This window comes from Lemur catta, chromosome 26 (genome assembly GCF_020740605.2).
Source record: "Lemur catta isolate mLemCat1 chromosome 26, mLemCat1.pri, whole genome shotgun sequence".
NCBI lineage: Eukaryota > Metazoa > Chordata > Mammalia > Primates > Lemuridae > Lemur > Lemur catta.
Genome location: NC_059153.1, coordinates 3356395 through 3376968, shown reverse-complemented (window position 1 = coordinate 3376968; position 20574 = coordinate 3356395).

Sequence of the window (20574 nt, the reverse complement as noted above, 5' to 3'; positions counted from 1 at the left end):
AGCTGTGTTGTAGGAAGAGGATATGTTTAGGAGAGATAGAAGCAAGGAGTGGGGTTTTAAGGACTCTCTTATTCCCATTTTCCTTCTCACAACTCTCCTCTCTGCAAAAATGTAATTCTTTATGGAAAACCTTATAAAGTGCTAATTCGAGAGGTATCCTGGGCCTCCTTTGGTACTGAAAACTGATCTATAAAAGATAACCCCTCATCTTGGATGAATATTTAGAAACCAGGTTTAAGAACCCTTGTGTACAAAAAATATTTTTGATGTTGAGATGGCTTTATTTTGGAAGGCAATTTGTCCTGGACACCCTCTCCATGCAAGCATGACAGAAGTCTTAAATAGCTGATACGCAATTTCGCTGTGAGCAAAATGAATCTTATCAAATGATTATTGTTTCAATTAAATGCAAGAAAATACTGCATGAAACTATATTACCAAGAAAATCAATTACCAATAAACCGACAGTATATTTGTATTATAATTCGTCCTTTCAATAACCCAATGGTCTTCCACAAGCTTTAGCTTATTTCCCCAAAAGGGTTGACATGGCATTTTTGTCTTGTATTTGAAAGCTATCTTTTGCCGTTAATTTGCATTAAACAAACAACAAAAAGACAGGAAAATCAAAGCAAGTGCCCCTATACGGTTCTCCCACCCATCTTCAGTGGTGTGAGCAAGCAGTTAAGACATGCAAATCCAGTTTGGAGGAAATTCGACATCTCTATTATAGATGAAAGGTAAACAAAGCAGATGAAGGATTAGTGCAATTCCAAATTTAAGATATTGCTCTCAGTGACTTATAATAAAGTGGTGTTGCGTACGGTGGCATGTTTTAGATGACATTTCAATTGTACGAGCAATTTGCATTCTATCTGACATTAAATAACGTTCTCGGTATTATGAATTCCGGCGGCATCCTCCTCTCCACAGCATAAAGATATGAACTATGAGGCCCATCTTAATGAAGGGAGTGAGTTTTCCTGTCAATCTAAAACAGGAGGCAAGCCAGTACCCGGGCTGCGAACGCCAGCAACATTATTGTGAGTTGCCCACTCCTGGCATAGTACAAATCTTCAGCTAAGGCATCCTTCTTATTAAATAAAGATCTATAACTGAACACATGTATCTGTAATATCACTACAATCCAAAGAAAATTAAAAGACAGATTATGTCCAGGATATTACATGCATCACCACAGAGCACTGCTAGAATCTGGTATGGTCTTGTTGCTAAGATACCTGGCTAATGCCACGGAAACGAGCCCCCTCTTACTAATCTAGTACAATCCATGCATGCTTCCACATATTTTGGCAGGAGAAAGTAGGAGTCCACCGACAATGGTTTGGGATATTGCTAGCCAGCGTTCCTGAATTTATACATTTTTTTATCTCTTTCTGGTAAGCTTCAACGATCTTAGTGAAATAAGAAATGTAACACTCTGCTAATGGCATTTGGTTGCTTCATGCCATTTAAAACAAGTAAGATTACTCCTTATCCTTCTGCATAGTCAATAAAAGTTGCTTAAAAAGGTAATTATTTAAGTGCCTTTGGTTGCAAAATTGTGGCGCTCCCCCAAAAAGATTCCCCTTAATCTTTGCGATTTATATTGTTATATGCACATAAATGACTAACTGCGTTTTCTCTCTCTATTGCTTTTTTTTCAAGGAGAATGCAGTACACCAGTTTCCCTGGGTGCATACTGCATAAGAAATCAGGGCACTGACATGAAATACTTTGATCAGAAATTACTTACAAATCTATGATGTATAAAGCTGGTCTGCAGTGTTAATGTTTTCAAAGATTTTTGTTTTATTCATTTAAGAAAAAGCATATATATATATGTATGTACATGGAGAGAGAGAGAATATTTAAAAGCTGTTCCCTGCGTGATAATAATATGTGAAATTCCAAAATGAAAAATAAATACTTTGAGGCTTCCCTGTACAGAATGCAAATGTGCTTTCCACCTCCAGGTATCTTTTTTTTTTTCTTTTTGAAACAGTCTGCCTTTGTTAAAGCAAACTAAGAAAAGATTCCTACAGAAAAACCAATTTTATTTTATGTGAGTGTGTTCCTCTGTAATGCAATACGATCTTCGGAGCATCCGTGGTGGTGGTTCCACTAAGCTCAAGTTAGGATAACAATAACTTTTGCAGATGTTCACAGCTGTCAAATATTATTCACAAAAATGTCAGAAAATGTGATAAAAAGTTAAACCGAAAAAAAATTATTCTGGAGTAATTGGTTCAAGTCAAGAAGGCAAAGGGAGGTCAACCATTAATCCCTATCCATAAACAGTGAATGAACTATGGAGAAATCACAGCCATATTGATTTTTTTTTGGGGGGGGAAACAATTGTATACTTTGTTGGGGAACACACGCCACAGTGGATGTTTCAACATGTGCTGCTGTGCAGATTTATAGTTGCACGTCTCAAAGATACTCATTGATTTAAACAAAAGTTTTCCCTCTGATTTACTAGGTTTTTGACTCAGCTTTGCTTTCTTATCAACAGAGACTTAGCCAGCCCATCTTTGACAATAATAAATTATAACCCGAGTACACCAAGTTTACATTATTCACACTCCTTTCTGTTTTCCAGTCCATAGATTCCCAAGGTCATACTGGAGGGTTATTTGACCAGAAACCATGGGGACTTCATGGATTTAGAATTCCATTTGCAGTGTTACGACAATGGTTCATCATGCTATTGTATCTTTATTAGTGCTAAAAATAAATAGCACTTCTCTTTCTAGAGAAGACCTAGAAAAGGTATACACAGCATTTATTCTCTTATTCATATACTTGCAATATTTTGAGCCCCTCGGGGACATTGCTGCACTAAAAATTATTTCTAAATTACTGTCTCGGAGCCCTCTACAAGGGTCACTGTATTATAAAACAGGAGATTGCTCATGACAAAGGAGAAATAAATCAATAACAAGTGCGAGTATCTCAGAAACTGTTACTTCAACATAAATTGTCCCTGTAAGAAGGACAGAAAAATGTTTTTACAAACCTTTTGCTTTTTTTCAATTCTCCCTGGAATCCCATGTCAGAAGAGAAAATGGCTGTTTGCTTAGAATAAAGTGTCTCGGCTACCCATGTGGACCCGACAGTAATGGCAAAGGATGGCGGCGATCAATACCCATCTTCTTCATTCCTGAAGTAATAACTTTCAATAGGAAAATCTATTTACTTTTACTTACCTTTATTTTATTTCATTTTGCCTTAAAGAAGTTCATTCCAGAGGGAGGGTTTACCTTGCAAACAGCCGTTAACAAACTGATGATTTAACTAAGGACTCTGGGCCCGGTTGGGTGTGACCCTTTGCCATACCTGTGTGCTAATGCTAAGAAGAAAGATATTTCTCTGGATTCTAAATGTATTATTCAAATGACAGTCACTAAAAGCCTTGCAAGAACCACAGCTATATCCACAAGGTTAATCAGAAACAGGGGTCAACATTCCTATCCTTATAGGTAGGGCTTCTTGAATTGTTACCTTCTGTTTGCTGAAGACATTGTATTACTGTACTTTATCATAAGTAAAATACCCCTGGATGCGAATTTAAAAAGAAACCTCCCAAAACCTTTCTTGGGAAGATCTGTAGCTTCGCAGATTGTATAAAAACTAGAGTTAGGAAAGGCCATCTATAGTCTGTCCAGGTGTACAATATACAAGCTTTCACCCCAAATTATAACAACGGTCATTAGTTTAAATTGCGCTTCAAAATGAAGCACTCAACATATATGACTGTAAGCACTAAAATAAAACATTTTCCGATGTTTGCAACCTTTTCACTTCTCTTTACTTCTCCTGTCATCCTTGTAACTGTTTTATAATCATGATAGATTTTTATTCCTATTGAGCTGGAATTGGTTTAAAAGTTATGCATTTTTGTTTCTTAACACGTTTATTTTACAACTGGTCTTGTAAAGGGATGAAAATTAACATGTCAAATATCAAATGTTTAATCACATTCAGTGACAATTCTTGGCATGGATCTGAGTGATTTTTTCTTATTAAGTTTTGTTTTTGAAGCTATAATCAAAAGCCACTCTATTTTAATATACATAAAAATTTTTGTAAGTGTCTTAATAGAACTCTGGAACTGATATCATGAAAAAAAGTATTTTTCTCAATATTTAGACCGTAATTTTTTCTTTAATTTCCCACATCAAAAAGAAATAAGCAAATTATTTATATACACATACACATGCACAGTGATTTCAGACTATGGATACTGGAGAACCTTTTTATACTAGAAAGATTACTCAAGAACGCTCATATTAATATCAATATCTTAAAGTTTAAAATAACAGGAATGAACTAAATGGCAATCTGAGACCCCTAATTCTCATTGTGAATTTTTAAGTTAATAATCGGTAATTAATTTTAAATCAAAAGAAGTAATAAAAACCCATTTCTGAATTCTGGCTTCATAACATAAATCTCAGAACACTCACTGTGTATATTTGTTACTAAGGAGGAAGATCACTGGTATTAAACCCCTGCTAAAATTAACTCCAAGATGGGAAATAAATTAGAGGAGGTACTCTCCTTAGAATTCGTAAGAAAACATATATTAACATAGATGTAATATAGCCAGAGAATTAATTGCAAATAAAGTAAAATATACAGAATGATGAGGATAAATTACATTTCACGTCTCCTAATATCTGAGCATTCATTAGTAAGAGATATCAGCAAAGAAAGATGCATGTATGCTTTGCTCATTTGATATTAGCACCAGAAATAGAGGACCACATTTTACATGAAGGTGATCAAGCTTTCACTTTGGGGAACTTCTCTATGTGTATTTTCATGTATGTGCACGTGAGCCAGGAAAATAATACCTGAGAAAGCCCTATATATTGTTAAAACACAAAAGACAGACACTCCGGCTAAATAGGGCCCCCAATAAATCTAAAGAAAAGCCATTGACAATTTTATTAAAAAAAAATAGTTTCACTTGTTAAAAGGCACCAAGGGATTAGAAAAAATATTCAAGGTCTTAAAGGTTTTAGAAAGCCTTTCGTGGTGGTGGTTGTTCATGATAGTAATTTTTATTCATTGGTTTGTACCTCCAACATACTTTGTTGTAGAATTTCATCCACTATTTTATGTTCTACATATTGCCATTAAACTACGTATATAAACTGCTCAAAAAAATCATTAAATTTATTTTAGGAAAATCACAGTATGTAATAAATATTTCTCTTTAGGTATATGTGTTTTAAGAGTCTTTTTAATAATATTAGTCCTACTATAAGGAATAATAGGTGTTTTAGAAAATATAAACAAATATTAGGGAAGATAAAATTTAACATATAAGTTTAAATCTCAAAGTTAGAGCAAATAAATAGATAGTTATCTCTCAAACTATACTCATTTTAATTAAATCTCAGTTAGAATTAAGTACCTACAAATGCAGTTGTGCTACCAATAAATATTCAATACATGTTATTGAATAAATAAAAAAGAGAAACCAACTTATACTTAATAATGTTTTCTGCTCTGAGGACTAAAAAGAACGCATACATATTTCTCCCACCTGCTCATTTGGTTATATAAAATTAGGACTCTTTAAAATCTTGAATACTTTCATGATGACCTGGTTAAGAAAAAAACTTGGCACCCATATGTCAAATGCACTACATTTGCGAGTTAACTTTTACATCTTCCTTGTCTTCCTGTGAAGAACTGCAGACTAGCAGCTCTAAACAGTGCACTCGACTGAGGTATATCAGAGGAGGCAAGACAAAGAAATTCACCCCGCCTCCACTTCTACACACCTGCCACAAAACGCAAATCCAGCAAATTACATTTTATTTGGAGAAATCACATTTAAAAACGTCCTCAGTAGGAAAACTTCAGATCATCTATTTTTTTCTAAATGGCATCAAATAAAACACTATGAAAACAGCCATGAAGTGGAATAGTGGTTGCCAGGGGACAGGGGGTGTGGCAGATAGGGAGATGTTGGTCATGGGGTATTAATGATTTTTAAAAAAAAAACAGCCATTGAAAATGAATATTCAGGGGCACCTGGCAAGCAGTACCTATTATAAACCATGGTGCCCACTGAAGAGGCACAATAAATGTTTTTTCTGATATATCTATTTCTTATAAATATGTGTGTGTGCATTTGTGTGCATTTTTGTACATGTATGTGTGTGTATAACAATTATACAACTAGCTAGAGACATGCATAATTCCAGACAAATATTTATATTCTGTTACTACACTGGGGCACTCTGTTGATTTTCTCCCCAATTCTTAATTTCTTAAGGTTTTAAAGAAGCAAACATCTGCATGGTTTATGCCCATCTTTTAGATCCCAGCAAAAGACATGGCCATAATTAGGCATCGAGGCCATAATCTTAGGATCAAAATCACACACAGTTGTAATAACTGGAACACCAGGCAACTTGTCTCGCTCACGTTTCTCCATAGTTGCATTATCTATTTTTATTTTTAACTAGATGGATTTATCTCAGCTCTATGTTAGAAGCTTCTCCGGCTTTAGACCTGACTTCCTTCAGCTCTGGACCCCAAATGAACAAAATTAGTTTATACTCGCACTTTCAAATCGCTCACTAATTGATTATAGCTTTGGCGCTACAAGAGTAACACTGTGGATCACAACAGCACAGTTGCTAATCTGCGTGAAGTAATTGTGCAAATGCCTCTTTTTATTTTACGTCACTTAGCAGTAATGGAGGCCTAAATATCATAGACAGCGACATTCATCTAAATCACACCTTTCTATCACTTAGTGCAATTTGAGTTAGACGTATTTACAAAAAGACTTTGTATGTACGTGTGTGCATTGCATTTCTGAATTTTTAAATTCATTTGAATCAACGACTTTTTTTTTGAATCAATGACTTTTTTTTTTGAATCAATGACTCTTTTCAGCCAAAAAAATGCAATTCTGCCTACTTCAAAGTTACAGACACAGTTTCAGAAATGTAGAACAGCCAGCAAATGATGGAGTGAATGGTAGAAGAATAGCCGCATTCGTCTTCCCTCCTCGCACGCAGGAGCTCAAAAAAATACTGTGGGACACAGTGCTTTATTCGAAGAGGTTTCACACATGCATTTTTAATCAGGATTATATTTCACAGAGATCTGTCACCGCTCACAAGAGCAACCGGCCAGTCCTCCTTGAAATGTATCAGCTCTGGGGCTCAGCCCTGAACTAGTTTTTCTTTGTACAGATCTGGACTTGGGGATCCACAGGGCAGTGTTTTTCTTAAAAGGAAAAAAAAAATAATCCCTTAGACTTGTGTAGGACCCCCAAGCACATCGTTTTGAGTTCAAACATACAACTGCTTTCACCTGGAACAGTCTTCGAAGTCATCCTCTACACCAAGTTAACAGTCTGAACGTTGCGTTTGGCTTTAAGGTATTTGCTAAACCTAGAGGCTCTCGTGAAGTGGTTATTTTTAATTCAGTCATTTACATACATTTTTATGTTCAGTTACTGTTACATTTTTCTTTTATTCTTAAGCCACTGTCTTATTAATCTATTCTCTCCTATGATAATTATTAAGACCACATAGTAAACCAAATATAGTGAAAAAGTATTTATATGAGTATCTTTCTCCAATGTGCTCCAAATGTTGGCTATATTGTGTGGCCATACATTATATAAAAGTATGAGCATATAAAAGAGCACATAAAAGTATGCTCTTTCCTATAAGTATAAAATATTCTATAGAAATTTATAAATGCAGAAAAACAACTCAAATGTATGTATGTCTATCCCCAACACTGCCTAACTTTTAAAAATTGATATAAAAGCCAACAGAGGAGATTAAAATTCACAGTTCCTACTGAAACATATATATGTCTTGAAATTACATTTTTTCACTAAAAATACATTTTAGAATAACTATAGTTTGAACTGTTTGGGCTATTTATAACAATGAAAATACTATTTCAAATATTCAAATTAATGCAAAAACAAAGAAGAATTTTTAAGAGCTTAAGTTTACAGGGATGTTTAATGCCTAATGAATACTAAATCTCTATTAAAACACACCCAAACAATACATCACACGTCTAGTAACTAATACTTGTACCAAAATATAGTCTAAAAAGAGTGTATGGAGGAAGATTTTTTGGTTATAAAAAAATCTCTGAAATCTATAAAAATGTAAAATAGCACAGCCAGTTTAAAATCTGTAGATTGGGAACCACTGTGTGACAGGAAATGTCTAGAAAAATACACCAATACCAAAAGCACAGGAACACTCATGTGGAGTAACGATACCTCTATGTTGTCAGGCAACTGGTCATAAAAGCACTGAATAAAAGGGTATTTGAAATCGGATAGTTCTGAAAATACCACAGCTGATTTTTTTATATTCTCTGACAGTTAAGAACAAAAAGACTTTCAGACAGAGATTGTAGACACCCCCTGTGATATTTGACTTCCCCAAAGTTTATGCATGAGATTAATAAAAAGTCTGGGACCCCCAAATAAAAGTCAATATTAAGCCTCTTGATTCTCAGTTGCTTCATGTTCATAAAATTATTATACTGTGCTCCGTCATCATCATAAACACTATACATTTGAACATCTGTCAAAGCGTTTTAAAATCCAGAGCTTCCATCTGCAAAACTGGGATGAAGAAAGGCAGCCTCATATACTAAACAGTGTTTCTTTTGAGAAGTATTACATGTTTCATAGTTAACATTTTCTTGAATTTTATCCCAATTAAAGGTTTGCAAAATAAATTCCAAAATTCTAGGGCATCGAAATCAGCAGCACAAATACCAATGACTCCAAATTTTCAGGAGCTTAAAAGATGAAATTGTCTTTCAGATCCAAATTGTCTAGTTTAAGCACAAGGAAAAAGAGGGTATTAGAGCAATCATACTTTCTTTTTTAATCTATTGCTGTAGCATTTAGTTAACAAGAAATCCGTGGCTTTTGAGTTTCTTAGCCAACAGCCTAGAATGGCACATTTATATTCCCCAAATGGTCTCATGTTTCCAAAGTGAAATTTTAGAGGGTATTAGTTTAAAATATTTGTCTCTGTTTAGGAAAATCTCTCTGTAGTCTCAAAAAAGTCATTTTGTAAACAACATTCTCTCAGCAAATATTAACATTTAAGATACAAAATACAGAATAACAGTAGTAAAATGAAATCGTTTTGAAAAATGACATTAAAACATGTATCCTTTCACAATCTAAAAGGGTGTCGTTACAGAAGATTGATTGACAATACAAAGTTTTACATTTTTTTCCCAAATATATAGTTCATATCAACTATAAACTCCTCTATTTACAAAAAAAAAAAATACAAACCTAATCTTCCTGGATCCTACTGAAATCTGAGAGATGCTAAATCCTATACGTGTATAATTGTTTTTGTTTTTTAATATAGAGGGTGATTTTTGAAATGGATAATAAGCATATTCACTTTTTTACACATGCATTTTCCTGGTATCATAAAGAAGGCAATAAGCTCAGAGTCCAGGAAAATGTCTTTGATCTTCCTTTTGCATCTTGGTGCCCTACCTGCAACTCCTCATCCAAAACGGGATGAGGAGATCATTTCTGTCTGGTTTGATCTGTCTCACAGTTAGTGAGGGCGAGAGATAATTCCTGTTAGGGCGATCAGAACACCTTCTGAGTCTCTGGGGCCCACAGCCCATAGGTAACAGATTCCAATCACAAAGGAGTGAGATCCGTGTCTCTATCACATGTCCCTATTTTTTTATGACAAGCGTAACCAGAAAATGTCTTATGTATTTATCCCTCTTTCTATCCGTCGTCTCCCTTTACTGGAATGTAAGATCCTTCTGGATGCTGACTTTGCCATTTTCATCACTGTATTCCCAGAACCCAAATTGGTGCCCGGCACATCAGAGATGCTCCAATATTTGTTGCTGGTCTAATTATATAAAAGCCACGTGTTCACATAGCTAAGTAGGACTGTCGGCCCCTCCTGCCTTCCCCGACCGTGTCTGAGCTTTCCCGTGGCCTGCCTGACCTAATACTGTCAACACCAGGTACATAGACACAGGTCCCGTATATGCAGGACTCAAGTGACATCATTGCATATATCAAAGGCCAAACTATTCATTGCATCTTTTCGCCTTTGTACCTATTTTATTTCTGCAATGGTCCCTTCCTCTCCCAGATCACGATTTTTTCCCAAGTCCATTGGCTCATCCCCACCAGCATGCAAACCCTCTGTGATATCATCTACCTAAAGACGAGCCCTCTTTGACCCCTCAACAAGCTGCAGAAACCGCTCCTTCCTTCTGCTCCTCTTCATGGCAAAGCCTGCTCTCCGGGACTGTCCATTCCCTCTCTCTTCCTCCCCCTCTCATCCCCCATGAACCAACCGCGGTTAACCCTTCAACTCCACCACTCCACTGAAACCTCTTCATCAAAGCCACCAAGGACGTCAAAGTTTACCCAACCCAATAGCATCCAGCATCAGTCTTTATCTAATGTAACCTCTTGGCCGCATTTAACAACAAATCATTGTCACCCTTTTTGAGACACGTTCTCTCTTTAGCTTTCAGGGCATCACCGGACATGCTTTCTCAGCCTCCTCTGCTGAATCCTCTCCCTTCCCATTTTCTAACTACTGGAGAAACCCAGGCTCGGTTCTTTGACCTTTGCTTTTTTCTATATTCCCAGTTCCCTAGGTGGTCAACTGCAATCACATGCTTTAAATATCAACTATAAGGCTGGGCGTGGTGGCTCACGCCTGTAAGCCTAGCACTCTGGGAGGCCGAGGTGGGAGGATCACTTGAGGTCAGGAGTTCGAGACCAGCCTAAGCAAGAGCGAGACCCTGTCTCTACTAAAAATAGAAAGAAAATTAGCTGGACAACTAAAAATATATAGAAAAAATTAGCTGGGTATGGTGGCGCATGCCTGTAGTCCCAGCTACTTGGGAGGCTGAGGCAGGAGGATCGCTTGAGTCCAGGAGTTTGAGGTTGCTGTGAGCGAGGCTGACGCCACGGAACTCTAGCCCGGGCAAGAGAGCGAGACTCTGTCTCAATAAATAAATAAATAAATAAATAAATAAATATCAACTATAAACTTCTGCATTTATTAATACGTCTCCTATTTTTCCTCTCTGTGGTCGCCAAGCCCTGCCTGCAGCCTGTGAGGGACCAGGCCACAGAGCTCCACTGCACCCCCCAACCATGGAAAAATTGTCTTCCATGAAACTTAGGAAGGAGGGGGGGCGTTGTCGCACAGCAGGAAGTGAGCGATGGGCAGTGAGCAAAGCTTCTTCTGTATTTAGACCCCCTCCCCATCGCTCCCATCACCGCCTGAGCTCCACCTCCTCCCTACCCCCTCCTCTGAACTTGACACTCCTTTAGCTCCAGCAGAATGTAGAATGTGTACGAGGCATCTCAAAGCTAATATAGCAAAAGTTGAACTCGATTATTTCCCTCAAATCTGATCTCTGTCATCTTTGTCATCACAGTAAATGACACCAGGGTCTTGTCAATTTCCCTAGAAAATAAACAAATAAACAAACAACCCTGAAAACCATCCTTGACTCTTTTCTCTTTTGCGTAGCTTGTATCTAACCCATTAGCAAATTTTCATCTCCATCTTCAAATTAGAACCAGAATCCAATCATATCTTACCGTACCCACCTCTAGCTCCTTAGGAAGAACGCTTACCATCTGTTGCCTGGACTACTACCACAGCCTCCTAACTTCCCTTCCGCCTTCCATTCTTGTCTCCCTATGATCTGTCTGTATTTAGAATGAAAATCAAGTTATATCACTCATCTGGTCAGAACCATCCAATGACTTTTATCACACTTAGAATAAAACTTTCCAATACTGGTGGAAGGATGGAAGAAAAAGGAAGGGAGGAAGGAAGGAAGGAAGGAAGGAAGGAAGGAAGGAAGGAAGGAAGGAAGGAAGGAAGGAAGGAAGGAAGGAAGGAAGGAAGGAAAAGGAAGGAAGGAAGGAAGGAATGAAGGAAGGAAGGAAGGAAGGAAGGAAGGAAGGAAGGAAGGAAGGAAGAAAAAGAGAGAAGAACTAGAAGAGTGAGGGAAGAATTCAGATGATTTGAAGGCTAACTGAATTTTTTTTTCAGTTATATAATTCCAAAGACACCTCTGATGTACCAAACATAAGCATCGTTGCAGATAAATTAAACGGACTGAACCGGATAGGGTACAAACAGGAAATGATTTATTTTTCTCTTACCACTGTCTTCAGGATACTCTCTTAAATCTCTTTTGCCATGACTGTATTTCCAGTATGTGCTGGTAGCTTTCTAGACATTTTTAACTACAATAATGGTCATTCCAGCTAAAACAAGAATCCTTTTGGGAATCAAGACTCAACTTGAGGTTTTTTCAAATTTTAAGTCAGTTTAAGTTAAAACTGTGACATCCATTCCAAATCATCTCCCCTCGCCCCACGCTTGCACCACGGCTCTGGGAGAAGGGGAAGGCGGCTATGCGTTTGCATTTCCTTGTCTTCCCTCTTTTCCACTTCCGTGGCTGGGGCAAGGGCTGGGGATTTTTAGGAAAGTGGAGAAGATGCATTTTCACTTAGCTGGTGCAGTTGGTGGTTCTTTCTTTGCCAACACTGGCCAGCACTCCCAGGGCAGGGGTTCACACAAGCTAGTCTTTCCGGAAGCACATTATTCGTCAGTTTCCCTGGTGGTCCCCGAAAGAACATTTGCACTGAATTTCTCCATCATGCAGACATCCCTCTTTTAAGAATAGAGAGAAGTGATTGCAGGATTGAAAGACTGAAGACTAAGGAGATGGTGTGAATCAACGACTTTTGGAAATAGACCACAGACGAACACAAGAGGAATAAAAGTACTCAAGCTGCACGTGAGGCTATGCCTCATTAATAGGGTATCAGCACGCTCAAAGTACAAAATGTGCAAAGTAACTACAGTCCTGGTTTTAAATCACATTTACAATATACAATTAATGTTTAAGGGTATATCTAAGTTTAGTAAATCACTCAGTTGACATATAAATAATCTTACAAAGTGCATTCAAACAGGCTTGGATATGTACTAGAAGGCTGCGGAGGGAAGGCAAAAATTAACGATTTGGCAATTCAGGAATTGAAATGAGATCTCCACTCATTTAACAATTCCCTGATTACCTGGAATGATGTGTTGCACGTTAATTCAATTCTCTGATAATCCTAAATAATCATCAGTTAACACAGAGAAACGATTGCAAAGATGTCTGCAGCGGTTAGACACCTTGGTCAGTTTTTTAAACATTTTAATGGCAATTTTTAAATGGCAAAACCATAAATTGTCAGGGGAAAAATGTAAAATTAAATCTTCCAGTAGTTTCCCACTTAGTAAGGCAGACTTTTTAAACTCTTTATTTTTACCTTTCATGAGCTGCCACAACATGCCACCCTTCCCAGGCATTTCTTAACTCTCGTCTTAACACATGAGCCTGTTTGCTCCGACTGAAAAACTGGCTGGTCCCTCTCTCTCAGCTTCGCTCTCTGCTGTCCTCTCACGAGAAACACCCTTTTCCTAAATCTCCTGATCAAACCTGGCATCATCCTTTAGGCTCAAGTTTTAAAGGTTTTTTTTTTTTTTCTCTATGCACTGCTCACCCCAGCCGAATGTGCATCACCTTTTTCTTAACGTGTATTTTGTTTCTACCATCCTTTCTCCTCTATTCTGTATCACATTCACTGTCCTTTATGCCAATCTTTTGTAAACTTCTTTTTCCAATTAAAAAGTATGCCCTGGAAATGAAATGTTATCGCATACTTAATTTGGTTTCCCCGAGTGTGTGTGTGTGTGTGTGTGTGTGTGTGTGTGTGTGTGTGTGGAGGTGCATGCAGATTTGTGTGTCTGCATTTCTATTCATTTAAGCAAGAAATTGATTATGTTCCTCCCCGCTACCTATACCAATCACTATTGGAGGCTACTAGGAGCTGGAGATAAATCCGTAAAAACAATCGACACGAGCCTTAACCTTATGCAGCTGATACTCCAGCGAGGACTTCAGACCAACAGGTAATTAAAGTACAGTGGGAAAAATGTCATGTAAGGAGCTCCGTGGGAGCAAATGGGACGTGTAACTTTCCCAGACTCGAGGCCACAGAGAAAGGGTCGTGGAAGGGAAGAATTAGGGGATAGGTTGGAGTCATCAAAGCGAAGAGGGAATAAAACAGTTCTAGAGAGATGAAAGTGTGTACAAGAAGACCCAGGAAAGAGAGCGTCCGTGCTACTCACAGAACTGGAACACACACAGTGTGGCCAGAGTGAAGACAGAATGGCAGACCAGGGGGCAAGCATGTGGCTTAGGTAGAAGGGAAGTACTTCAGGGCAGAGTAGACGGGCGCTGGTATCACATGCTGCCAAGGTAACAATGAGCTACAGACTGTCTATTAGACTTGGCATAAAGTGGCCTCTGGTGACCTGCAAAACAACTTCCATGGTCTGGTGGCCTGGAAATCAGATTATGGTGGCTGGAGAAAGTGAAGAGGGAGGAAGTGAGACCAGAGCGTAGAGAAGAGAGAGAGAGAGAGAGAAGAGGGGTGATAGAGGAATTCGGATTCAGAAAAGATGAGGAAGACTTGAGAGTGGTAAAAATCTAAGCAGAAGGAGCCAATGAGAAGAAGACATTGATGATCCAGGACATGGGCATAATCGATAAATCAAAGTCACTTAGCAGGGAGGAAGCAAAGGGGTCTAGGCACAGAGGAAGTGAAAGGAACAGTGTCACTTCCTCCGTTGCAAGGAGGGGGATGAGGCAAGAATGAGCTTGGACGTGCATCAGTGTCTAGCTCGCCAGCAGGAAGTTCAAGAGCTAATACGTTCTCCACATCGTCACCACTTTAGCACCTTCATTCTCATTCCTTAGAGAAAGTGCCATGTTTCCTTCCAAGGTCAATATTGGGCAGACCCAGAGCATTCTGATGACTCCTCATCTGAGCTAGAAAGAACGAGGAAGGAATGAGCCAAAATACTTCTGGCTGGAGACTGAGGCAAAGTAACTGTGACAGAAAGGCTGCCCCGCAAGCCCCAACCTCCCTTCACCCCAGACAGGCCTCAAATGTCATTTATGATGAAGCTCAGGACAGCTTAGCAAACTCCAGGCCAACCCAGGACAATATTGCTATTCAAGTTTTCCCATCCAGGGATCGACTGGAGTCTGAGAGTCTGTGCTAATAATCCAGCACCCATTTGTGGTCAAGGTGGAAGGTCATGACAGCAGCAGAAGGTTCTTTGCAGAGGTGCTGTCCAGTCGAGTGTTCTTCACTCCAACACGCACAGTGTCACCTAGGGAATTTGTTAAAATGTGTGTTTTCTGGCCCAAGAACCAGATAATCTGATTCAAGCAGATCTACGGCAGGATCCAGGAACTTCCATTTTTTACAGCCACCCCAAGTGATTCCAATGCAGGTGGCTCGCAGTAAAGCATGACTTAGTAACAAGGAACAGAAAAAATGGGGGAGAAACCAGGCCACCCCTCAGCCTGCCTCTCTAGGCCCTAGCCTAGGTTCTAATTCAACACAAAACGAAGAGCTATCAGGGAGGAAAAAGAAATAAATAAGAGATGGCAGAGCTAAGCTGCAGGGACAATAGACTAGAGATCATGGCAGTTTGGGGGAAAATGGAAAGTGATCTACAAGATGATGTTCTTCCTAATACCTAGCTCGTTGTTCCCCTAATGAGACATTGGCAGCCATCTCCAGTTAAACTGGCTTCATGTGGCATTTGTTCATGAGAAGGGACCCATAGTTAGCCACCATGCTGCCATCCCATTGGCTCCAGGACTGCGGGGAATAAATGAGTGGGACCAGCAGTGGGACCAGCAGGTGCCGACAGATGCCCTCAAACTTTGCAACTGATTTTCTATCTTCCCATCTCCTCCTGGCATTTGCTTCATCCGTTGTCTCATTTCTATTCTTTTACACGTTCAATTTTGCCTATAAATGTGCTCCAATATACCCATCCCTAAAAACCAAAACAACGTTTATCTCAGCTCTGTTCTCTGAGCTCTTGCCCTGTCTTTTGCCAAGAAGCTGGTTGACAACAGAGCACGACGTGGTTACCTTTGTGACAACACGTCTTCTTTTCTCTTTAATCTAGTATTTCCCAAAATGTGGTCAGCCTCCCGCTATTCTGAGATGCTTGTTAAACGTGGAGATGTCTGTGCTCCATTCCAGACCTACCAAATCAGAAATTTTTCTGTTTTGACAAGCCTCTCAGGTTACTCACAGAAACCAGAGCTGGAGAACAACTGGTATGGTCTATTATATTCTGGATTCCAGTCCCTGTGACTCCAAAGAAACTGCTCCCCTCCTGGGTCACTAATGATCTTTCAACTGCTAAATCCCTTAACTGCTTCTCATTCCTGGATTGGACCAACACATCTCTGCTCTTTTGGCTTCTAGGATACGTCCCCTTCAGAAACAAGTTTCTGGGGCATGTTTTTCTCCTTCAACTCCTGAGATCATTCTTCTGCTCTCTCCTTTCCTGGCTCCTCTTCCTCAGTTGCTCTTTTGGGTCTTACCTTCTTTTATAAACTCCCTGAGGGTAGTGCCTTCCACTAGCAAATTCACATCTTCAACAAGTATCTGATTCTGTCCCCATGGAGTTGCTATCCCAATTGCTCAAAAGCAATATATACATATGTTAATTTATATTAATTTTTGCCGCCTCCACTGCTCTAAGGGAACCAGAGCTACCATTATGATAACAATCCAAGTCCTCGACTGGTCTCAGGAAGCAGCCCTGTGCTGAATTCTCCCAGAAAGAGACCACACGGCTACTTATGCACATAAATGAATCTAAATGCCTGAATGTTGGGTTTTCTCTCAAAGTGGAAGATGTGGCCCCCAATGAACCACGCCCCCTGTGTAAACCCCTTGCATGTTAAACGTGGCTGATCCTGTGACTTGTTTTAATCAATAAATGTGGCCAAAGTCAGATAGTAAATTTCTTTTTTTTTTTTTTTTGAGACAGAGTCTCGCTCTGTTGCCCAGGCTAGAGTGCCGTGGCATCAGCCTAGCTCACAGCAACCTCAAACTCCTGGGCTCAAGCGATCCTCCTGCCTCAGCCTCCCGAGTAGCTGGGACTACAGGCATGTACCACCATGCGAGGCTAATCTTTCTATATATATATTTTAGCTGTCTATATAATTTCTTTCTATTTTTTTTTAGTAGAGATGGGGTCTCACTCTTGCTCAGGCTCATCTCGAACTCCTGAGCTCAAACAATCCGCCTGCCTCAGCCTCCCAGAGTGCTCGGATGACAGGTGTGAGCCACCGCGTCCGGCCCAGATAGTAACTTCCAATGCTAGGCTTCAGATATTTTCAAATTCTGGTTTTTGTTTCTTTTTTTGTTTTGGGGTGGGGGTGGGGGTTCTTTGTTTTTTGTATTTTTTAAGACATTTTTTATAAACCTAGCTGCCGTGATGTGGGGAGGCCAACACCCTGTGGACTGGCCTCTGGGTGACTCCTCAAGCCAGGCTCTCAGAATTTCATCACGAAACGTTAACTACCTTTTGACCCTATGGAATCTAAAACACACAAATCCATCTTTAACCACCAAAGTGGAAGATCCACCTCTTTAAGCATCCCTTCAAGAATTCAGCCAGAAACTGATTGCCATCCACCACTTGCCCAAGGCTCACTCGAGATCCAGGATATTTAAGTAAGATGATGCCCCGTTATTCACTCATTCCAAGTGTCTAAGCTACGTAGTGTCTAGACCCTCGTCCAGGCCCTGCAGAACAAAAGGAATAAAGCGTGGTCCCTGCGCTAGAGTAACTCATCGTCTTGTAGGAAGTCAGAATAGGAACAAAAATTACAGTATGATACTGCATCGGTGATTCAAAAATAGCACCAGGAAGGATTTGATTAATTCTGTCAGTCATGCAGACATGAGTAGAGATGAGAAAAGTCTTTACACAGAAGATAATGCATTAACAGCGTTTCCAAGGCAGACAGTGAAAAAGAAAATTCCAGATACGGGGCACAGCATTTACAAAGTCATGGACACACAGAAAGAAGCAGGACTAGAGAAGCAGACAGGGCTCACGAAGGACCACGTGTGTCATCCTAAGGAATCCAGAAGCCAGCATGGACCAGCGATCTTTAATTTATTTGGAATTAAATCTCTACTGTCTCCTTTGCCAGTCTATGACATTAGGTAAGTTATCAAAGCAACCTGGTCTCCATTTTCCCATCTACTAAAACACAATAATAATAATTTATTCAAGGCAGATAGTTGTGAATCACATAGACATGGTTCCTGCCTTCAAAGAGGTTATAGCTAATATTGTTCTAGAATTAAAGTTGTCAACATGCTTGGCATTGTGTCCACACAGAGCAGAAACTCTATAACTACCATGAATAATTAAAGGAGATGCATCTTAACGGGGTAGTGTTAAGCAAAGGCTAAGGAACTCATCTTTGAGCACTAAAAGTAATTTAGCAAACTTTGATCAACTATAGTCACTTCAATATTCTATAAATATCTTGATATCACAGTTATAAGACTATTGGGAGGATTAACAAAGCTGTTATTAATAAACTTGTTTAATTTTGTTTCAAACACTTATTTGACTAGGAGACTCTTGTTTCAAGTAACGCTACTAAAATCTTGTGAAACTAATGTTCTGCCAAGGCAGCGAGCCATGATTAAGAGCGTTCTTTGGTCTCCCAGAGCTTAAAAACACTGATCTGAAGAAAGTTACTTAAGCTCTCTATGGCTTGATTTTCTCATCTATAAAAAAGGGATAAAATACCTCCCTCGTAGATTACCGTAAGAATTTAAAACAAAGAAAAAAAATCTTAACGCATAGCAAGTACTCGTAAATAGCAGTAACAATTACAGGTTTTTATCGCGCACTTTTTGGGCAAAGCAGTAATATTTTAACACTGCAAGGAACATATTGAGACAAAGAACTATACAACTCTTCATGATAAATTCTAAACTGATATCCAAAACAGTCAAATTAAGGACGTTGTTTTGTATTATTTGAATCCCAGAATAGCTGAAAGTGACAATCATTGCATATTTTTAACAACAAAATATATTATCTTCTGTTTGGAATAGTATAGGGTTAGTCCATCCAAAAACAGAGCTGGGGAATCTCTAGGGGCCCCTTATAAACTATGAATTACAAGAAATAATTATTTAATTTCTAAACCATCAAATGATACAGAAATATTATTTTTTCTCCTGTCCTATAAGAACAAATAGCTAGAAGACTAAAATCTTGAATCAAGTCTACACCTGCTTTAAGTCAACAAGCAAGTAGCTATGAGCGTATTTACAGCTACGAATGCCAGAGACATTTTTCATTTCTGCAGAAGCATGAACTTATGTTTTCCTGCAAAGCAATCTACGTAAGGATGAAAACATCCTTGTGCTTTGTCCCGAGATCTCACTCTACTCGTTTTATCCTCGTGTTCATTTCATGGCCATCAATATCGACCTCATCAACTCATCAAAAACCACTATTAATACCTGAGCTTGGAGCCGTGCCGTGCGGCATGCAAAGTGCAATGAGCTTCCAGATTAAACAAGCAATTACACAAACGTCCTTTAGTGTGCATTTGCCACCATAAAATCTGCATGAGGGGGAAATAGCCACGTAAGCTGAAGTTGGACATTTCCAAACACAAATACGTCACCCGAGTTAAAAAGAAGAGGCTTCGTGAAAATAAACAGAGCTTTAACGGAGAGATTTAAAGCTTAAATGCAGCTTAGGACAAGTTGTGACTTTTCAATATCACGCAGGCCTGACAACAAAAAGGAGTCCCCTCCACCAGAGGACGGGAAGGGACACTCCTTCACGCCACATGGTGATAATCCTTTCTCTTTAGGAAATATATGTTAAGCGAGAGAGTCAACGTTATTTCCACAAACACAAAAATCATAAATATTCTCTGTGTTGTATTCCTTTCGTTGTGTTTAATTTTACTTTTTTTTAGGAAGCATCTGAGGAATATTGGTTAAAAAGAGGGAGAAGAAGAGAATGTATTGGAATCCTGAAATGCCTAATCTTTATCCTTGAGTAAAAATAAATAACCCAAGATAAAGACTCTGTCAATACTAAAGACTCGGAAAAGCAAAAATAATAATAATTAATAGTAATGACGATTTGAAAAACCCTCACAGGTGAGTGTACCTCAGCTGCCACCTTGACACAGGTGTCCCCGGGGAGCTTCCTACCACAACTCTTGCAAAGTCTGCGAGAATTTCCAGAAGAGACGGAGAGCAACCTTACAAAGAATTGCAGGATGTTCAAAAGAGGCCGGATGCTGGTGAACATCCAGTCTAGTGGCCCAGGGCATTTTCTGCCTAAAACATCTTATGATCTACCCTCCTGTCACTGTCACCGCCAATTCCTACGTTGCCCTCTGCAGCCAGACAGACCAAATCGGGGTGGGACAGCTGCAGTCTTGGGGGCCATGCACGGCCTTTAGATCCCTGAGGGTGGCCTTTTGACTGAATCCAAACTTTACAGAATAAATCCTTTTAATAGAGGGATCTATTCTGTGCAGTTTGGATTTGGTGGAGCAGCTGCAATTGGAGACCTGGAGGGTCAC